Genomic DNA, 23,178 nt, shown 5'->3' on the forward strand with positions numbered 1-23,178 from the left:
CTATCAACAGAGTAAACAGACAACCTACAGAATGGGAGAAAATATTTGCTAACTATGCAGCTTTTAAGTGTCTAATATCCTGATTCTATAAAGCACTTAAAATAATTCAACACACAAAAAAGAAATAAGCCCATTAAAAATTTGACAAAAGATATGAACAGACACTTCTCAAAAGAAGACATACAAGCAGCCAACAAACAAATGAAAAAATGATCCACATCATAAATCATCAAGAAATGCATATCGAAACCAGAATAAGATGCCATCTCACACCAGCCAAAATGACTATTATTAAAAAGTCAAAAGATAACAGATGTTTGCAAAGGTGTGGGAAAAAGGGAATGCGTATACACTGTTGGTGGAAATGTAAATGTGGAACTCTCCAAACCGCTTTCTGCAATGCCTGAACTAAAAACAGAACTACCACTTGAACCAGCATTCTTACAGCTAGGTATATACCCAAAGGAAAATACATCATTCTACCAAAAAGACACATGCACTTGTATTTTCATGACAGCAGTATTCACAATAGCAAATTTATGGAATGAATCTAGATGCCCAACAATGGTGGATATGCTAAAGAAAATATGGTACATATACAGCATGGAGTACTACACAGTCATAAAAAGTGAAATAATGTCATTTGCAGCAACATGAATACAGCTGGAGACCATTATTTTAAGTACATTAATGCAGGGACAGAAAACCGAATACCACATATTCTCAGATGTAAGTGGGACTGAAACATTGGGTACACATAGACATAAAGCTGGGAACAATAAACACTAGGGACTACTAGAGAAGGGACTGGGGGAGGGGCACAAGGGATGAAAACTGAAAAACACTACCTATTGGGTACTATGCTCACTACATGGGCGATAGAATTATTAGTACCCCAGATGTCAGCATCACATGATATACCTTTCTATGAAACCTACACATATACCATCCATGAATCTAAATCAAAGTTGAAATGAAAAAAATAGAACAAAATTATTATCACCACCACCACCACCCCCCCCACACACACACACACAGCAGTGTGAATGCAAAGAACAATTGAAATTTATAGTTGGTACTGGAAAACATAGAACATCTCTTTACCCACTCATGGGACAGGCAAGGATAAAGAAGGCGTTTCCTAGGTGTAAAAACTACATGGAAGAAAAGTATAACAGACATGCTACCAGCCTGTTTGATCATGTATTTGAAATTGTGTTTTCCATTTCCCCATTTAAATTATATACTCCATTTAAATTATTTAAATAATAATATATATATCCAGGAAGAAATACCAAGTAATTTTGCTTCACAAACCGCTGCTACATCTATCTAGCTGTATATTTTAATGCTACATTACTTATTTATGAGATCCTACTTTATACAAATTGCACTTCTGTTTTATATACTGATGAAAATTCATGACCTATTCACTTTAGTTCAGTTCAGTTTTCCTTCTCTACAAATATTATAACTCACTACAATTACTTACATGGACTTTACTGCCTACCTGAGGAATAAGCTTGGCAACCAACTTGGTTTTACAGAAAGAAATCCACCTATAACCAGAGATTTTTATTAAGACCAACTCTTGTCCTTTAAACTTTAAGAAAAAAAATGTAATATACATAAAGTGATTTAAAGACAAATGTACAATTTAGTATATTATTATAAAGTAAACATAAATGTAAGTCCAAATCAGGTATAGAATGCATCACCGGAAAATCCTTCTTCATGCTCCTTCTCAGGCACAATTGCTTTCCTCCACCTAGAGTTAACCACTATGCTAATTTCCTGGGTTTTTCTTTTGTTGTTGCAGATTTACCATCTAACTAAGCATTTATAAACATTATAGTTTCGTCTTTTTTCAAAATCTATAAACAGAATTGTAGAGTGTGTGTGCATTAGTATCTGTCTTCTTTCATTCATGTTTAACTTTTTACTCTTCAGCCACATTTCTACCTGTTCATTCATTTATTTGCTGTTTGTGTCTATGCCACAGTTTATTTTCACATTCTCATATTGATGAGTATTTGAGAGCTCTCCAGTTTGCGGATGTTATCTTCAGTGCTGCTGTGAATATGTTTATATCATTTCTCCTGGCACTCATGTGCCTGAGTTTCTCTATGTTATGAACATGTGTCTATTCAATTTTGCTGGAAATGCAAAATTGTTTTCCACAGTAACTATTCCAAGAATTGTATGTGAGAGTTGGTCATGGTTCCTGTCTGTGTGCTTGGTATGTCAATCTTTCTAATTTGAGCCACCTGTTACAGTTTTAGTGATATCACATTATGGTCGTGATTAGCATTTTGCTAATGACATTGAGAATCTTTTCATATATTTACTTACTATTTTGAATTTCATCTTTTCCAAAATACCTATTTGAGTTTCTTATCTATTTATCTATTGGAGTGCCAATGTGTTTTCTTCTTGAATGTTCTTTTTTATCTGTGGGAGTTCTTTGTTTATTACAGAAATGAGCCCCTTTTGTTATATGTGTTTCAAACATTTCTCCCATTCTGGAGCTTCCATTTCAATTCCTGCAAGGTATCTTTTGACACATAGATTTCAATTTTAAGATTATCAAATGTATCCATCATTTTGTAAGTGTTAGTATTCTTTTGGCCTTGCTTAAAAAATAGCCTACTTCCTCAGGTCATGAAGGACCTGCTTTTTAAAGATTTATTGTTTTGTTATTTGTAATAGGTTTATCATCTGAAATGATTTTTGTGTATGGAGTGGGGTAGGAGTATAATTTGTTTTCTTCTATATAAATATATATTTTTTCCCACTAACTCGCAGTACATATTATCATAAATCCCATATACATGTGTGTGAGGGTTTGTTTCTGGGTTCTCTATTCTATTGTATTGGTTTATTAGTCTAGTCTTGCAGCAATAGCACACTGTCTCAATTATAGTGATGTTACATATAGTCTTGATACCTAGTAGAGCAAGCTCTCTCATCTTTTTCATCAAGTTTTAGCTATTTTCATAGGTGTAGTGAATTCTTTCTGTACTTTTTGATTTGTCGGCATAAACTGCAAATAATTTCTACTGATTAACCATAAATATTGGTTTAATGGGACCCTTACTATGTCGTCTCAGTGAAAACATCACCTCGGTCTTCAGAAAACCAGGATCTCTAGTGCAGCAGAGCCTAGCTTTGCAAGGACAAAAGTATGCCTTTCCCAAATGGGTTAGTCAAGATGATGAGAGAGGCCATTCCAACCCTGAACCCTTGATTTGTCATTTCCATCTAGGCTTTTTATCAAGAAAAATGTACCATACAATTGTCATTCCTTCTGTGGCCCTGAAAAACTTCTTTCCCAAATTTGTCCTTAGTTGTATCTTTAGGAGGCTTTTCCAGCATTCTACTAGGTCAGCAGTTCTGGGTGGTACTATATATTTGCGCCAACAGATCCAGTGGTCCTATGCATATGATTGCACCTAACTTTGCCATGACATGAACTTCTTGGTTGGAATTGATGTTACGTGCAATTTTCTGGACAAAGTCAGAATAGTCAATGCTCACAGCTATTAATATTGGCCAAATCACTGCAGGAATATAAAAGCAACTTATACTTCAAATATGTCTTAATCACAGGAAAGAACACAAGATGAGGCTTTGGTTTACTTGATTTTAATGTTTTTAGATTATCTAAATCCAGCAATAGCCTTCTTGGCTGCCTTTCTGTCTTTGCTTTGGGAACACCATGGTTGGTTAGCCATCCCCATAGATCTTTGCACTTTATAGCAGCTTATTGGACATTGTTTTTTGCTGATTGCTAAGATACATTTCATCCATCTGCCTCTGATATTTGAGTATTTCCAGCTGGATTCTGAAGCCAGAATTCTTCCACTCACATTGACACTAAGGAACACAAGTTTCATAGCAACGTTCACTACCCTCTGACCTGGTGAGGAGAGCCATCAGTGAACTTCTTGATGATACCAGAGCACCTCTTGTTGCACCTTTCTATATTGCTTCAGAATTGGGAGTGTTACTTAGGCCGTCCTGAGGGACAGAACTAATAGATGGTTTCTCTGGTCATACATAAGAAATCCATGCTAAAATGCCCACTTCTTTGTGCCTTTAACTTCAAATCCCTGTCCAAGCATTTTCACTACCTAAACCTTGTTTATTATAGGCCACTGTTTTTTACAAGCTTTGGGGAATAATCCAGCAGTGCCTTAGAATCAACTCCAGGTGTCCTGGCCACAATTATGACAAAGTATCTCCGTACCACTAAACTCTTGTTAAGATGTATTTTTCTCCCTTCAACACCTTCCAGCATAATCAAGATCTATTCTCAGTCGTGTCCTCCTGGTGCTGCCAATACCTTAAGGCATATCCTGCTGTTCTTTTTGGTGAATAATCCTTTTCTACTCATAGCAGGGACAGTTAGAACATGTTGCAATTTGACTTTAGTTATTGGTACAAAAGCAATGCAGGGATGTAGGTACAGAGGACATCTATCATCTTGCTTACAAGATGGTAAGGTATCTAATTCAGATGAAGTCATTACCTTATCTCCAGGTGAGGGATACTGTTCTCATCTAAAAATGAAAAGAAAGTGAAGTTTTCAGTCTAGAAGTTCCAGAGAATCAGTATGTTTTCTTGAAGTGTTTCTAAACACATGTGCCCAGACCAGCTCTCCTTCCCTGCCAGTACTGGTGTGGAAGACGTCAGAGAGTTGATTGCATCTTTCTTTGTAATTATGTCTTGAGACCAGGGGTGGTGGCTCACCTGTAATCTCACCACTTTGGGAGGCTGAGGCAGGTGGATTGCTTGAGCCCAAGAGTTTGAGACCAGCCTGAGCAACATGGCAAATCTCTGTATGTACAAAAAAATACACAAATTAGCCAGGTGTGTTTGTGCATACCTGTAGTCCCAGCTACTCAGGAGGTGAGAGGATCACCTGAGCTAGGAAAGTCAAGGCTGCAGTGAGCTGTGGTTGTGCCACTGCACTCCAGCCTGGGAAACGGGAATGAGAACCTGTCTCAAAAAACAAAACAAACAACAACAAGCAAAAAAAAAAAAAAAAAAAAAAGAAAAGAAAGAAAGAGAAAAGGAGAGAGAGAGAGCAGACTCTAGTTACGTCTTGAGCATGATTTTGAGTACAGTCTGTCATTGTCTGTGGATATGAAGCTTCTTTAAATGTGCTAATAGAGGTCTTTGGTTTTTACTCTTTACCTCTGAATTGATATTGCTGGTTCTGAGCTTCATTTTTTTTCAACACCTTTATTGTATTTAGCAATCAATCAACACTGTAAGTTTTATGAATTAATGTTCACCTGTAAATCTAAAATTATACAGATATGGCATTAAACCAGGCTCCCCATTCCCCCATTTACCGTATCAGTTCATCTCAGGTGAAGGCTTCAAATGAATCATGACTTACTCTGCATTCCTGTACAATAGAAATGCCATTTGGCCAGCAAATTAGCAAATTCCAAAATGTCATCTTAAATACCTGCTTCCTAGCACCACTTCTGATTCTTGCATTATCAGTAAATCCCTCTGAAACATATTCCAAAGGCAAGTACTCCTCACCTGTTCTAAACCACAATCATATCTCCCCTAGATTATGTTAATAGTTTCTTACTTTTTGACCTGTGCTACCCCTCTTACAGTCAATTTCTGCACTACCGCAACAGTGATATTTTAAAAATGCAAATTAGATGACACCATTATGCCACTCAGACCTTTCAGTGGATGCTCATTGTATCAGAACAGAATCCAAACTCCTTTTTTGTAGCCTTCATATCTCCATATGACTTGGCTCTGCCTGCTGTCTCCAACATCATTTCTATCACTCCACTCCAGTCACACTGGGTTTCTTTTTTTTTTTTTTTTTGAGGCAGAGTCTCACTCTGTCGCCGGGGCTGGAGTGCAGTGGCCGGATCTCAGCTCACTGCAAGCTCCGCCTCCCGGGTTTACGCCATTCTCCTGCCTCAGCCTCCCGAGTAGCTGGGACTACAGGCACCCGCCACTTTGCCTGGCTAGTTTTTGTATTTTTAGTAGAGACGGGGTTTCACCGTGTTAGCCAGGATGGTCTCGATCTCCTGACCTCGTGATCCGCCCGTCTCGGCCTCCCAAAGTGCTGGGATTACAGGCTTGAGCTACCGCGCCCGGCCCACACTGGGCTTCTTGCTGTTCTTGAACACAGCTACCCTTACCAAACCTTCAAATGGATTTTTTACTTGTTGTTACCTCTGCCTGGAGCACTCTTTCTGTAACTCTTTGTGTGATTCACTCTTCCATTCAAAAAGACATCTTTTGCAAGGATGACTTCACTGAGTACCCCATTTCAATACCACTCTCCATGTCCTCCAGAAACAAGTATACCCCCTTTCCCTTTACCAGCATTAAATTTTCTTTACAACATTTTTGACTGCCTAAAAATATAGCATATACCTATTTAGGTTGTCTGCATTCAAATTCTAGCTGCATCACTTAGTAACTATTGACTTGGGCAAATGATCTAATCCATATGAAACTCAGTTTCCTCAGCTATGAAATGGAGAGAGTAGTCCTAGTTAGTAGGATTCCCTAAAACTTAAAAGAGAAAATTTACCATCACCCAAGACGTTACAAAAATGTCTGGCAATATTGCACCCATGGCAAATTGTTGTAGAAAGCTACTTCATGCCATCAGAGCCTCCCCAGTTTGACATTCAACTTGAGAAAGATTCTTTGGTCATCCCTGAATCTAAGTCATTAAGCCATCATATAGAAAACATTTTTTTCTGTCTTAATTACTAAAAATAATCTCAAGAATGTTGCTAACATCAAATAATCTCAAGAATGTTACTCACATCAAGAGGTACTGTATCTATTGTCATTTCCTGTATTTACAAATATTATAAATTAATGGGAAAAAATGTAATCATTTTGTCATGACTTGTATTTAATACAAGTAATGTGAAAGTCACCATTGGGATTCTAAACTTCCTGACAGTGTGAAAGCTAAAGTTTAAGAGTTATGGACGCAGTTGAAAGTCATTTCCTTTTTGAACTCACAATATTGGATTTAAGTACCTATATTTATGTGCTCCCATACTTTACTTTTTCATAATTCCCATTAAAATATGAAGTTGTTTATTTTCATAACTTAATTTTTTGGTTGACATTTGTCTTTCCCATTAGAATGTAATTTTCAGGAGGCCGGGTTAAAAGTCCTGCTGCATGCTTTTATTGTGCAATGCATATTTACTTCATTATTAAGGTTATCACTGTAATAATTTTTAAAAGGCAATTATTGTTTAATATCTACTTTTTCACCTTGGTTCAAGTGACATAAGATCAAAGAACACATTACTTTTATCCTTATTTAGAGATCCAGTCCTGAAAATGTTGTTCAATATAAAGTCAACAATAAATGTGGGTGAATAAATGAATGAACTGATGCATGAAAGCATGTATGGTTGAGTTACATCAAACTTATAGCATAATTATTTTATAATGTTATGAACTGATGTATTTGGGAAAAACAATACCAATTTTTAAATTTAGTTAACATTTACTAAGAGGCAAATTCAGTGCTACACTAAAGCATTAATGTGAACAAGGCACATTTTCTGCCCGTTAGAACTTACAATAGATAGTGGAGGTATAAATGCAAATAATTACGTACAATGCAATGCGAAAATGTTGAGACTGGCATGTAGAAAGTGTTATAAGATAACAGAAAAGTGAATTAATTAAGTTTAACTTAGCATAAAAATAGTTATATATATTTATATTTATCTTTATTTGGTATTGTTTAATGAAAAACAAACCAACCAACTGTTCTATGCCTACACAACCATGTTTTAGAAAAGTACTCCATTGATAAAATGTTTTGTTTGTTTGTTTTTTAATTGCATGTTTTCTTGAAAAGCAAAAAGAATTCCCTGTGTCTTTATCCTTTCAGTGCTTATTCTACCTTATTTATACTCAAGCCCAGGCTTACTTGCTTGCCCTTCTCTTCCTTCTTTCCTTCCTTCCTTCCTTCCTTCCTTCCTTCCTTCCTTCCTTTCTTCTTTCTCTCTCTCCCTCTCTCTCTCTCTTCTTTCATTCCTTCATTCCATCCTGCCTGCTTTCTTGCCTTCCTTCTTGCTTTTTCTAGACAGTGCCACATGCTATCTAACTGACATGTAGCACTACATTGGCATCTGCATTCAACATCCGGCTTTCTTGCTTGCTTTCTTCTTTTTTAATTTAGTGTGTTAAGCACAGATTTTCTAGTTTCAAACAATGTTTAATATTAAGCGTACACCTCTACTTCAAGACTTCTTTAAATAGATTTTTTTTCCTATTTCAAATCGTGTGAGATCCAAAAAGGCATTTTAAAAAGTTACCTGCAACCACATAATATTGATGAAGTTTTAGAGCAAATAATTGCATCAAAATCTTCATGTATTGGCATGCTCATCATTTATGAAGCTTGCCATTACATGTAGGCACACATATATGCTAAGTGTTGGAAATTGACATTTTTATAGAGAATTCAAAAAATCAAATTTGTAGTGTGACACTCTAGCGGTAATGTTTTTTCATCATGTCTCTGAAAGTTATGGCTTGCACTGACAGGCCATACTTTTGTAAAATATTTCTAAACAAGTACCCATTATTATATATATATATATCTCCACACATACATAATTGTGTCTAACTGGCATGTGGCACTACATCAGCATCTGCATTCAACATCCAACTTCATTCACAGAACACATTTAGTAACTGAATATAGCTATATTAGTCCATTTTCATGCTGCTGATAAAGACATACCTGAGACAGGGTAATTTATAAAGAAAAAGAGGTTTATCAGACTCACAGTTCCACATGGCTAGGGAGACCTCACAATCATGGCAGAAAGTGAAAGGCATGTCTTACATGGCAGCAGGCAAGAGAGCATGAGATCCAAGCAAAGGGAAAACCTCTTATAAAACCATCAGACCTTATGATACTTATTCACTACCAAGAGAACAGTATGGGAGAAACCGCCCCCATGATTCAATTATCTCCCACCAGGTCCCACCCACAACACATGGGAATTAGGGGAGATACAATTCAAGAGGAGATTTGGGTGAGAACACAGCCAAACCATCTCAATAGCAAAGATGGCATCATTTGTCATATTTTAGTTTTACATTTTAAAGAACTAATTATGACTTTTTAAGAGTAATTAAGTAAACAATGTTAGGAAACATAGTGTATGTTTTGTATAGTGCATGATTTACATGACTAAGTAACAAAATAACTCATTAATGAATGAGTGCAATGGATATCTATGTTGTCCTTTTCTTCCCGCACCCACCACTCTCACATAGAATATTGGGATGTGAAGAGATTGTAGTAGGAAAACAGACATAGTAGGAAGCAAATATATTTTCTTTTTCATTTCTCTTTATGTTGCAATGATAAATTCTTCAGCAGGTTTGAGAGCTAATTGCAATAGATGCAGTAAAGAAGGATGTAAGAATGACAGAAATAGAGGCAATAGAGTCCCAAAAGCATAAGTGGCATATATTCCCTTGAGAACCTAGGAGGGAGTAGAGTTTTCCTTAATTTTAGCAGCAGGAGAATGATAAAGATAAGTAGAGATGTTGGATGGTTTATAGATTTATTTTGAAATGAACATCTCCATGTTTCAAAATAATTAGTGGAATTCACAGCTCTGGCCACACTATATACTGTAATTCTCATGACTTCATGGTATGACTTTCATGAGTTATCTGAAGTATGTTTTTCCTTCTGATAGATCTCGTGTCAGACTAGCCTGCCACAGAGTAAGGGAGACATTGAGGGAACCCACTGACAATTTTCTGAAACTTAGATTTTTATTTTTCTAATCAAATATATGTAAAGTCTGAGTTTCTATGTAATAATAATCTTCAAGTGTGTATTTGTATGATACGGCCCTTAATCCCCACCATGAAAATAATTCAGAGTGAATTCTAAATTATGTCCAGCTCATCTTTCTATCTCTGTACTCCAATCTATTAAATCTATTATGCAGCTAGAATAATTAATAATGCTACACTAGTTATAGCAGCGTCTCCCACCTGCACAAAAATTACAAACAGATGGCACATTCATACTCTAAATTCAAATCCATATACTCTTATTTGCTAGCTAAAGGAAACTGTTTATTTTTTGTTTTTCTGAAATATTCTTGGCTGTAAAATATGGGCAGTAATAACTGCCTTTCTAAGTGTTTATAAGAACCAAAAGAAAAAAATCTAAAGCTCATCATATTTAAGACTTCTGTTTCTACTTGGGAAACAAATTCAACAGGAAAATATGAGTTATATCTCTGTGTACAGGGATGGAAAATGACAAATATTATTTTGGATCAAAAAAGCAAACCCTAGATTTTTTCAACGTTGAGGTAATAATGTAGCTGGCTGTTTCATTTGAAAACAATGAATGATATTGTAATAATTTAATATATGTGTATATGTATTTAAAATTTGCTATATTCTGTTAAGCAAGGAGTTTATACTCTAAGAAAAAAATCCAATCCAAGATATAGGCTTGTTATGAAGACTGTGCCACACAGATCTCCCTTGAAGGTAGAGCTTAATGTTTTGGCTTTTTGGAGTGATGTAGGGATGAAGGAGTAAAGAGGGATGTACAGTTGCTAGCCACTTTAGAGATAACCTTATCTACAGAAGGCTCTCTTGTACATAGTCACATCAATTTCAGTGTAGCCCATATACTGACTGATGCCTGAGTGTAAACTCCTAGACATTTTACCCCAGCTCAGAAAAACTGCGACATGCAATTACAATTCTGCAGCTCCTTCCTTGGGTTGGCCAAGGCTGTAGTTGACTCTGTATAGTAGTTTGACTTTCTCCCTGAATCCAGTTCTGCTCTTGTCCTTTGCCCTCCAAAAATGTGGACCCCCAAAGCATACCCGAATAAAACTCTTGCAGCTAATCTCTGTCGCCCATTGTCTGCTTGCCAGAGAACCCACATGCAAACACCTTTATAGAGTATAGCTTTTTCTTCAAGTCATACAAGAATCAAAGATGAGAGGCTCTTTTCTAAAATCTAAGTGCAGTCTGCAAAATAAATAAATCAGGCAGTATTTCTTTCGCTTGCTTTCCCACTATTTAGTTTATGATATCTCAGAAGAATTAGTTCATTGGGATTTCTGAAACCAAGCTCTGGAAATATTCCCTATGTGTGTCATAATTCAAAACATGGATATATAGCAAATACGGCCTCCTTTTCACTGTCTTATTCCTTCTGTGTGAACATTTTTATGAGGAGCTCCTCTGAGCCCAGTCTTTTCTAATGGTTTTATGACTTCTCAGTATCATACTCATCCAACTCTGCACAGACAGATTTCTATCAAAAGCAATCAGTCTTTATGAAAGTAGCAGGAGTAATGTTTCCTCTGGGCAAACCAAATCAAAGTGGTTCACACTTGTCATGTTAGATGTAACTTCAGTCTCCATTTAGACTCCTCAGACTTTAAGTTTGAAATAAGTCAATAACTTCCTTCTTTATTACCTGCAAAGATTCTTGGGAGATAGATTATAGAGTTTCTGTTTCTCAAAGCAATACACTTGTTTTAATACAAGCATATTTCAGACATAGCGTGAGTTCTCTTCCAGGTCACAATAATACAGCAAATGTTGCAACAAAGCAAGTCACATAGAGTTTTAGGTTTCCCAGTGCATATAAATGTTATTTTTACACTATACTGTACTCCATTCAGTCTGCAATAGCATTATGTCTGAAAAACAATATCCATACCTTAATTAAAATATTTTGCGGCTAAAAAAATACTGGCAATCATCTGAACCTTCAGCAAGTCTTAATCTTTATACTGATAGAGGGTCTTGCCTCACTCTCAGTGACTGCTCACTGATTAGGAGGGTGGTTGCTGAGGTTGTGATGGCTGTGTCAGTTTCTTAAAATAAGACAACAATTAATTGTGCTGCATTGAATGCTTCTTGCTTTCATTAAATTTTTATCTGTAGCTAGTGATGCTATTTGATAGCATTGTAGCCAACAAAGTTTTTTTTTTCAAATTGGAGTCAATCTTCTGAATCCTTGCTGTGAAGTATATAAAATATTCTAAATTATCTGTTGCTGTTTCAACAATGTTCACAGCATCTTCATTAGGAATAGGTTTCATATCAAGAAGCCACTTTGTTTGCTCTTCCATAAAAAGCAATTCTTCATCTGTTCAAGTTTATCGTAAGATTACAGCAATTCACTCACATCTTCAGGCTGCACCTCTAATTCTAGTTCTCACCATGTCTACCACATTTGCAATTCTTTCATCCACTGAAGACTTAAACCTTTCTTGAACCTCTCAGAGTCATTCATGAAGGAAGAAATCAACTTCTTCCAAGCTTCTATTACTGTTGATATTTTTACCTCCTTCCATGAATCGAAAATATTGCTATTGGCATCTAGAATGGTGAATCATTTCCAGAAGATTTTTAGTTCACTTTGCCCAGATCCATCAGAGGCATAACTGTCAATGAGGGCTATAATCTTATGAAATTTATTTCTTATATAATACGATGAAAACCTCAACTTTACTCCTTGATCCATGAGCTTTAGAATGGAAGTTGTGTTAACAGGCAAGAAAACAACATTGATCTCCTTATACATCTCCATCAGAACTCTTGAGTGACCAGGTGCATTCTCAATGAGCAGTAATGTTTAGAAAGAAGTCTTTTTTTTTTCCTGAGCAGTAGGTCTCAACCTTGGGCTTAAAATACTCGCTAAACTATGCTGTAAACATAGTTTGTGCTTCCATAAACATATGCTGTTATTGAGGCATTGTTATTCCATTTATTGAGTACAGAGTAAATTTAACAGAATTCTTAAGTGCACAAGGATTTTCAGAATGGTCAATAAACATTGGCTTCAACTTAAAGTCATCAGCTACCTTAGCACCTAACAAGAAAGTCAGCCCACCCTTTGAAATCTTGAATCTAAGTAAGCATTGACCTCTCTTTTTCAGCCATGGAAGTTCTAGAGGGCATCTTCTAATAGAAGACTGTGTTATCTACATTGGAAATCTGTTTCCTTAGTGTAGCCACTCTCATCAAATATCTTAGCTAGATTTTCTGGATAACTAGCTGCAGCACCTTCTGCATCGGCACTTGCTGCTTCACCTTGCACTTTTATGTTATGGAGATGGCTTTTTTTTCCCCTTAAACTTCATGAACCCACCTCTATCAGCTTCAGACTTTTCTTCTGCAGCTTCCTCCCCTCTCTCAAACTCCAGAGAATGGAAGAGAGTTAGGGCCTTGCTCCAGATTAGGCTTTGGCTTAAGGGAATGTTGTGGCTAGTTTGATCTATCCAGACCACTCAAACTTTCTTCACATCAGCTTCACATCAGGTTGTTTTACTTTCCTATCATTTGTGTGTGCACTGGAGTAGCACTTTTAATTTATGAAATAACTTTTCCTTTGCATTCACAATGTGGCTAACTGGCGCAAGAGGCCAAGATTTTAAGCTTTCTCAGCTTTTGACCTACCTTTCTCACTAAGCTTAATCATTTCTAGCTTTTAATTTCAAATGAGAGACACGCAACTCTTCCTTTCACTTAAACACTTAGAGCCCATACATAGTAGGGGTATTAATTGGCCTAATTTTAATTTCATTGCGTCTCAGAGAATAGAAAGGTTCAAGGAAAGTGAGGAAGATGGGGGAATGGTCAGTGGGTGGAGAAATCAGAACACACACACCATCTCAACTTGGACCATATCTCAAAAAAATACATACATAGAACCTTTATTAATTCAATTTACTCTCATATAGTGTGTTCTGTGGCACCCCAATACAATTACAATAGTAACTTCAAAGATCACTGATCATAGATCACTACAACAGATCCAGTAGTATTTAAAAAATTTGTTATATTTTGAGAATTACCAAAATGTGCCTCAGAGACATGAAATGCGCACACACTGTTGGAAAAATGGTTTCAATATATTTGCTTAAGGCATCTTTGTCACAAGCCTTCAATTTGTAAAAAAAATGCAGCATCTGTGAAGCACAATAAAGCCAAGTACAATGAAACAAAATACCACTTCTATTTTATTTCAGATTTCAGTTCTTTTATACAGTATCATTTAATTATACTGACTAGACTGCTCCTGTGGAACAGTTACACTCCATAAATAACATGTCATTGAAAACATTCTATTATTCTCAGGAGAATTTCTGCTTGGCCAATTGATATTAAAATATTCCTCTTATTTCCTACATGCTAACAATTAACAAAGGAATGGCATCCAAATGAAGTTTCCTATACCTTTTAATCTCCAATCTGGCTTATTTTCTCTTACCAGAAGAAAAAAAAAAGGATGCTAATAAAATATCTGAGCCTTTTATATACTGTAACTTCTAAAAATGTGTGTATATAATTAATATTAAGGTAAGCAGCAGTACTGTTTATACCACAATTAAAGGAAACAAACTGACAGCACTTTGCATAAAGCCCGCTGCTGAGAAATAATTCTAAAATAGTTTCCTACTATTTACATAGTAGCACACAGGAAGGTACTAGGAAAGTATATCTGAAGGAAGGCAGCTGGAAAAGGAAGAATGCAGTAGAATCTGAGTTCATACCTTCTAATTCAAAAGGCAGTTTCACATTGTATATGTCTCAGCTCCTTTTCTCTACAAATGAATGCAGTCCCAGGGAGTAAATACAGAAAAATAAGTTGTTTCTTCCAATTAATTCTGTTTTCCTAATTTAAATTACTATGTTGGACAAGACAGTAGAAAATATGATCCTCAGTTACTTCAGTGAATTGTTGTCAGCAAAATGAATATATAACATACTTTTTAAAAATACTTTAAGTTCTAGGGTACATGTGCACAACGTGCAGGTTTGTTGCATATGTATACATGTGCCATGTTGGTGTGCTGCACCCATTAACTCATCATTTACATTACACATATCTCCTAATGCGGTCCCTCCCCCCTCTCCCCACCTCACAACAGGCCCCGGTGTATGATGTTCCCCTTCCTGTGTCCAAGTGTTCTCATTGTTCAATTCTCACCTAGGAGTGAGAACATGCGGTGTTTGGTTTTCTGTTCTTGCAATAGTTTACTGAGAATGATGGTTTCCAGCTGCATCCATGCCACTACAAAGGACATGAACTCATCCTTTTTTATAGCTGCATAGTATTTTGTGGTGTATATGTGCCACATTTTCTTAATCCAGTCTGTCATTGATGGACATTTGGGTTGGTTCCAAATTTTTGCTGTTGTGAATAGTGCCTCAGTAAACATATGTGTACATGTGTCTTTATAGCAGTATGATTCATAATCCTTTGGGTATATACCCAGTAATGGGATGACTAGGTCAAATGGTATTTCTAGTTCCAGATCCTTGAGGAATCGCCACACTGTCTTCCACAATGGTTGAACTAGTTTACAATCCCACCAACAGTGTAAAACTGTTCCTATTTCTTCACATTCTCTCCAGCACCTGTGGTTTCCTGACTTTTTAATGATCACCATTTTAACTGGTGTGAGATGGTATCTCATTGTGGTTTTGATTTGCATTTCTCTGATGGCCAGTGATGATGAGCATTTTTTCATGTGTCTGTTGGCTGCATGGATATCTTCTTTTGAGAAGTGTCTGTTCATATCCTTTGCCTACTTTTTGATGGGGTCGTCTGTTTTTTCTTGTAAATTTGAGTTCTTTGCACAATCTGAATATTAGCCCTTTGTCAGATAGGTAGATTGCAAAAATTTTCTCCCATTCTGTAGGTTGCCTGTTCACTCTGATGGTAGTTTCTTTTGCTGTGCAGAAGCTCTTTAGTTTAATTAGATCCCATTTGTCAATTTTGGCTTTTGTTGCCGTTGCTTTTGGTGTTTTAGACATGAAGTCCTTGTCCATGCCTATGACCTGAATGGTATTGCCTAGGTTTTCTTCTAGGGTTTTCATTGCTTTAGCTCTAACATTTAAGTATTGAATTCATCTTGAATTAATTTTTGTATAAGGTGTAAGGAAGGGATCCAATTTCAGCTTTTAACATATGGCTAGCCAGTTTTCCCAGCACCATTTATTAAATAGGGAATCCTCCCCCCATTTCTTGTTTTTGTCAGGTTTGTCAAAGATCAGATGGTTGTAGATATGTGGTATTATTTCTGAGGGCTCTGTTCTGTTGCATTGGTCTATATCTCTGTTTTGGTACCAGTACCATGCTGTTTTGGTTACTGTAGCCTTGTAGTGTAGTTTGAAGTCAGGTAGCTTGATGCCTCCAGCTTTTTCCTTTTGGCTTAGGATTGTCTTGGTAATGTGGGCTCTTTTTTGGTTCCATATGAGCTTTAAAGTATTTTTTTTTTTCCAATGCTGTGAAGAAAGTCATTGGTAGCTTGATGGGGATGGCATTGAATCTATAAATTACCTTGGGCAGTATGACCATTTTCACGATATTGATTCTTCCTATCCATGAGCATGGAATGTTCTTCCATTTGTTTGTGTCCTCTTTTATTTCATTGAGCAGTGGTTTGTAGCTCTCCCTGAAGAGGTTCTTCACATCCTTTGTGTTTGGACAAACGGAGGCAAGATGGCGCAGTTCCGGGTTCTTCACCGTCAACTTTCCCGCACCGGGGAAAGACAGGGGTAGACTGAGTAGGCGCAACCCGACCTCCCACGGAGACGAACCGGAACTCACCTAGCCACGTCTACCGCCCAGCCACGTCTACGGCCCCTCCCCAGACCCGCCTATGTCCCGCCCACTGCCCTCCCACTCCGGGGCCCAGGACATAAAAGCCGCTCCAGGCGGGGCGCGGAGCGAACTTCCTTGGCCCCTCCTAGTAGGCGGGACCCAGGAACCTCGTCCCAGAACGCCGGAGCGAACTTCCTTGGCCCCTCCTCCTACGCGGGACCCAGGAACCTCTTCCGAGAACGCCGGAGCGCCATTGTCGGCCTCCACCTCCGAGACCGGTGAACTTCGCTTCCTCCTTCACATTGGCTTGTAAATAAAGTTTTTTTGCCTTGCCTACTTGCCTTTTCTCTGGCATTTGCTCTGGGGATCGCATTAAAGCAAATCACTTTGTAAGTTGGATTCCTAGGTATTTTATTATATTTAAAGCAATTGTGAATGGGAGTTCACTCATGATTTGGCTCTCTGTTATTGGTGTATAAGAATACTTGTGGTTTGTGCACATTGATTTTGTATCCTGAGACTGCTGAAGTTGCTTATCAGCTTAAGGAGATTTTGGACTGAGATGACGGGGTTTTCTAAATATAAAATCATGTCATCTGCAAACAGGGACAATTTGACTTCCTCTTTTCCTAATTGAATACCCTTTATTTCTTTCTCCTGCCCGATTGCCCTCGTCAGAACTTCCAACACTATGTTGAACAGGAGTGGTGAGAGAGGGCATCCCTGTTTTGTGCCATTTTCAAAGGGAATGCTTCCAGTTTTTGCCCATTCAGTATGATATTGGCTGTGGGTTTGTCATAAATGGCTCTTATTATTTTGAGATACGTCCCATCAGTACCGAATTTATTGAGCGTTTTTGGCATGAAGGGCTGTTGAATTTTGTCAGAGGCCTTTTCTGCACCAATAATATTGAGATAATCATGTGGTGTTTGTCTTTGGTTCTGTTTATATGCTGGATTATGTTTATTGATTTGCATATGTTGAACCAGCCTTGCATCCCAGGGATGAAGCCCACTAAATCATGGTGAATAAGCATTTTGATGTGCTGCTGCATTTGGTTTGCCAGTATTTTATTGAGGATTTTTGCATCGATGTTCATCAGAGATATTGTTCTAAAATTCTCTTTTTTTTGTTGTGTCTCTGCCGGGCTTTGGTATCAGGATGATGTTGGTCTCATAAAATGAGTTAGGGAAGATTCCCTCTTTTTCTATTGATTGGAATAGTTTCAAAAGGAATGGTACCAGCTCCTCCTTGTACCTCTGGTAGAATTCAGCTGTGAATCCCTCTGGTCCTGGACATTTTTTGGTTGGTAGTCTATTAATTATTGCCTCAATTTCAGAGTCCATTATTGGTCTATTTAGGGATTCAATTTCTTCCTGGTTTAGTATTGGCAGAGTGTGTGTGTCCAGGAATTTATCCATTTCTTCTAGATTTTCTAGTTTATTTGCATAGAGGGGTTTATAGTATTCTCTGATGGTAGTTTGTATTTCTGTGGGGTTGGTGGTGATATCCCCTTTATCATTTTTTATTACGTTTATTTTGTTCTTCTCTCTTTTCTTCTTTATTAGTCTTGCTGGCTATCAATTTTGTTGATCATTTCAAAAAACCAACTCCTGGATTCATTTATTTTTTGAAGGGTTTTTTGTATCTCAGTCTCCTTCAGTTCTGCTCTGATCTTAGTTATTTCTTGCCTTCTGCTGGCTTTTGAATGTGTTTGCTCTTGCCTCTGTATTTCTTTTAACTGTGATGTTAGGGTGTCAGTTTTAGATCTTGCCTGCTTTCTCTTGTGGGCATTTGGTGCTATAAATTTCCCTCTACACACTGTTTTAAATGTGTCCCAGAGATTCCGGTATGTTGTATCTTTGTTCTCTTTGTTTTCAAAGAACATCTTTATTTCTGCCTTCATTTCGTTATGTACCCAGTAATCATTCAGGTGTGGGTTGTTCAGTTTTCATGCAGTTGAGTGGTTTTGAGTGAGTTTCTTAATCCTGAGTTCTAGTTTGATGACACTGTTGTCTGACAGTTTGTTATAATTTCTGTCCTTTTACATTCGACGAGGAGTGCTTTACTTCCAACTATGTGGTCAATTTTGGAATAACTGCGATGTGGTGCTGAGAAAAATGTACATTCTGTTGATTTGGGGTGGAGAGTTCTATAGATGTCTATTAGGTCAGCTTGGTGCAGAGCTGAGTTCAATTCCTGGATATCCTTGTTAACTTTCTGTCTCATTGGTTTGTCTAATGTTGACGGTGGGGTGTTAAAGTCTCCCATTATTATTGTGTGGGATATAGCATGCATGTTTAAATGAACCTATTGGAGACATTCCAGATCAAGGTAAGGAAACGGCTGAAAATTACTATACTAGCTCAAGGAATGAGTGATGATAACATAAAACTGGAACCGATCGATATCTAGCTGTATCCCGGTGATGTTATCAAGGTAGGTAAAATTGTGACAAAGAGAAAATCCCTTTTAATTTTGTGATTACTGTTTGGGAAAAACTTGAGCTTATATTCAGCAAATGAAATGATTGATAGTATTGGGAAATTAAGATATATTTTTTCTCTCATTAAATAGTTATTATATTAGTTAGAGGCACTTTTATTGCTCTTGTTTTACTTACAAATCTGTTAATCCTTTACTTGAATGTTATCCAGAAAATTTAATTGTTTAGTATTTCACAGAGAATCCAATCTGACTGTCACATTCTTTTCAGTTTCCAGTCATGATTTTGTTTTCTAGAAATGATACAAAAAATCATTTGTGAAACAATATAATATAACAAAAAGCCCTGTGACAGACAGAAGGACAATGCTTAAGGTGTGGATTACTCTTGACTCTTCAGAGAAATGCATGGGCATGTTTATATTGAACCCAACAGAATACTAGAAAAAAGAAAATTAAAACTTGAATTAGTATATAGGACCTATAGAAACACCTGATAAGCAAAATGTCACATATTCAATAAGCATAGAGCAGACTATTTAAAATAGCTATTTAAGAAAACAAACCACAGTACTCTGTGTTGTAACTTGGCAGAAAATATACGCACAATCAAATAAATAGGAAGACTGGGCTAAGCAGATTATCACATAAAATGCAATTCATGGAGGTGGTATTTTTCCCTTACTTCATTACTTAAGAAGTGATGAGTATTGAGTACAAGCTCAGAGATACCCTGACGTTGCCCCATATAGTAATATGGGCCAATATTTTAGAAAGTGATGCCACTGTAATGAGTGCTGAAAGAAACAATGCTTATGTGAAAATGTTTATGGTATATAAGGAAGTTACAGAGGACTCTCTTTTGGCTGGAGCATGCATTTTCAATGGTGGTAGATCATTCCCAATGTATAATATCAGATTTTGGGAGACAAAAAAAACCTCACTTTTGTTATGTATAAAGCATGGGTAATATACATACATACATATATCTGTGGAAGTAAAAATTTATAAAGGTTCTATTAGAAAGAAAAAATCTAAAAATCCTCTTTTGATGGGGGTTGATAATAAAAAAAGAGTTAAACAATGCTAGAATAGACTGTTAAAAGTTAAACTAATATATTTAATTATACAAAATAAGTATATATATTGCACTTATTTTAAAACTGACCTACAAATAGATGTCCTTAAAGAATTGTAGGTGACTGATACGGTTTGCCTCTGTGTTCCAACCCAAATCTCATCTCGATTTGTAATCCCCATGTGTTGCGGGAGGGATCTATAATCCCCATGTATCCAGGGAGGGGTGTGATTGGATAATGAGGGAGGCTTCCCCCATGCTTTTCTTATGACAGTGAGTGAGTCCTTACTAGATCTGGTGGTTTTATAAGTGATTGGGAGTTTCTTCTTCACTCTTTTCTCTTCTGTCACCATGTGAAGAAGGGCCGGCTTCCCCTTCACCTTCCACCATGATTCTAAGTTTCCTGAGACCTCCCCAGCCATGTGAAACTGTGCGTCAATTAAACCTCTTTCATTTATAAATCCCCTAGTTTCTGGGAAGTTTTTTATAGCAGTGTGAAAACTGACTAATACAGTGACAAAATTAAAAACAAGAAAGCGATAAGATGTAACAAAAGTACGAAGTTCAGTAAGTAATCATGTGATCACTTAATTTTTATTTAAAGAACAAAATGTGTCTTATTTTCTTACATTTTATCTAATAAACAGAAAACGTACCTTCTTTTAAGACAAAATTATAAATGTTAATTGGCAATTTTTCTTTCTTCATGTGTTTGGGTGGTTGGGGTGGGAACGCTATGTAATTGAAAAATAGAAATAGCTTCAGAAGAAATTTTGGCAGAAATTATTGCATATCTAACCTATGTCAGTGTGGAAAGAAAAATAAAACAGGCATTGTATGAGATAAATAAGCCATCCTGGCCTTAGGAATTCTTAATTTCATGTGGGCTATTTAAAAATTGCAGGAAAAAAGCAATAGGGCATGTGGTAAAGAAACATACAATAAGCTTCAGGAGCATGAAGATGAGGCATTTAGTTTACTCAGATGCTTCTGAGAGAAGTGACACTTGGGCTGAAGAATAATCAGTTTTGGAAATAAGGGGGGGATTTTATGACTGGATCAAGCAGACATGAAATAGCATTTCTAGTATGGCAAAATGCACTTAAATTTAGATTTAGTGCTTAGAATATGTTTGCCCACAGAGAAAAAGATGAGACTGAAGAAGTTGGAGAAGTAGAAGTAAGAAGAGGTTGGAAAACTAAATATAATTTAATATATGATTTTTTTAGCATCACATAGTTTACACACTAAACCTATAGTGCAGAATTATCAAATACAAAGCAATTGTGGGGAAATATGGAATGAGTCCTCACAGGTTTTCCTCTTCCTTTTCGTCATTGTAAGGAATATTTGAAAAAGGGAAAAGACAGCCTTACTATGTAAATACATTTAATGAACGTGAAACAACATTACTTTCTTTGTTTGCTGTATGAACATGAACATGACAACAACTCTTTTCCTGAAGTATTGAAGTAATAATCTTCAAGTGTTTGCCATTAACATGAGAACTGAGTATGTAAAGATTTTTAGTGCAAAGTTTCTTCCTAATGCTTACTTAATAAGAGGTCTGCAAGCTATGTTGGAACAGCTTAAACTATCTAATTTAATTTGATGCCTTCAGTTCATTTGCATTAAATAACACCCAACTACAGGAATATCATTTATTTTTATTTACTTGCTATCTTTTTTTTTCTTTTTTTTTACTTCTCTGCCATATTTCCATCCCTGCTCTGATTTTCCATTTCTCATACATTGTACACTCCACAAAACAATTTACAGATTCTTTTCTCTAATAGTGTCTCCTATTATGTAATACATGGATACACTACAGATTTTTAGGCCAATTATTTAATTGCATAACATACATAAATAGCAATAAAAAGTGAGTTTTGCTATGTGCAAAAGGGATCAGAAGGCTGGATGGAAAGAAGAGATTTCCCAGATGAAGTAGAACTGAAGCTAGGTTTTGAAGATTTAAGTTGGATTGGGGGAAAATAGAAACAAACCAGAAAAACTCTATCAGGGAAAGTGAGGGAGAGCGTGGTCATTTCAAGGAAAACCAGGGTAGTACATTGTAAAAGTGTTTCTGATTTATCACTTCCCATTATGTGAAGGAATGCTATTTCTGCACCCCTTGACATTGGCCTTGTCATGTGATTTGCCTTGACTTATGAAGCAGAAGTATAGGTGATGTGATGACCTCCAAGCAGAAACATTAAAAGATGCAGCTTGGCTATCTCATGTCTTTTTTAATTCTTGCACCACATGAGCTTCATATTCCAATAAAGGCTGCTCCTTTAGCCTGTCTTCTAAGTAAAGACAGAGTAAAGCTGGATTTGGAATTCACAATGGGTGCTGTATAGGTGAGAAAGGAACATCAGTGGTAACAAACCACTGACACTTGAGAGTTTCTTGGTAGCTGATTGACACCATAAATATATTCCTTTGACTAAAACATAGAGTTTGTGTCAGAGAGTTAGTTGAGGGACATAATGTAGCTTATTGTGTATCTCAGAGTAGTAGTTGATCCCTTGAAAAATTATTTGTGTTAAATGTGTTTTCAAGATTTCTAGGGACTAGTATTTGAAAGTTCCAATATTTAATGAAAAGCGATTCATTCTGGTTATTTTTTAGTGATTTTAACTCAAGTTATGCAAGTTACCTTCTGGTAAGTAAGTCTACTTGCCATTGTTCAATAATGATTATGAGACATTTGTGTGGAGAGTGAAAAAATGTACCTGCATTTTGAGTCTTTCAATTGATTGTCTCCTTTACACTAATAATCACAGCCCTTGAAATAACTCGGCTTCTTAAAAGAAAAAAAGACAACTATCGTATATCTTTTTGAAGTTAATCGATAATGATTTTAAAAATGTATTTTCACTAGTAATGTCATGAAGGATGCACTGCCCAACCTCCCTGATCAACAGCTTTGATGGTTCCCACTTCAAAGTGAGAAAGATGTACATGACCTCTTAAATTACTGTAAAGGACAAAC

At 36.6% G+C, this 23,178-nt stretch overlaps 1 protein-coding gene across 16 annotated transcripts in view; it reads left to right on the top strand.

Annotated features, from left to right (window-relative positions):
* PCDH15 (protocadherin related 15) overlaps positions 1–23,178 on the top strand; it is a 1,849,154-nt gene that overhangs the window by 1,608,242 nt on the left and 217,734 nt on the right. The window lies entirely within an intron of this gene.

The sequence above is a fragment of the Trachypithecus francoisi genome, unplaced genomic scaffold (assembly GCF_009764315.1).
Source record: "Trachypithecus francoisi isolate TF-2019V2 unplaced genomic scaffold, Tfra_2.0 Contig00586, whole genome shotgun sequence".
Classification (NCBI taxonomy): domain Eukaryota; kingdom Metazoa; phylum Chordata; class Mammalia; order Primates; family Cercopithecidae; genus Trachypithecus; species Trachypithecus francoisi.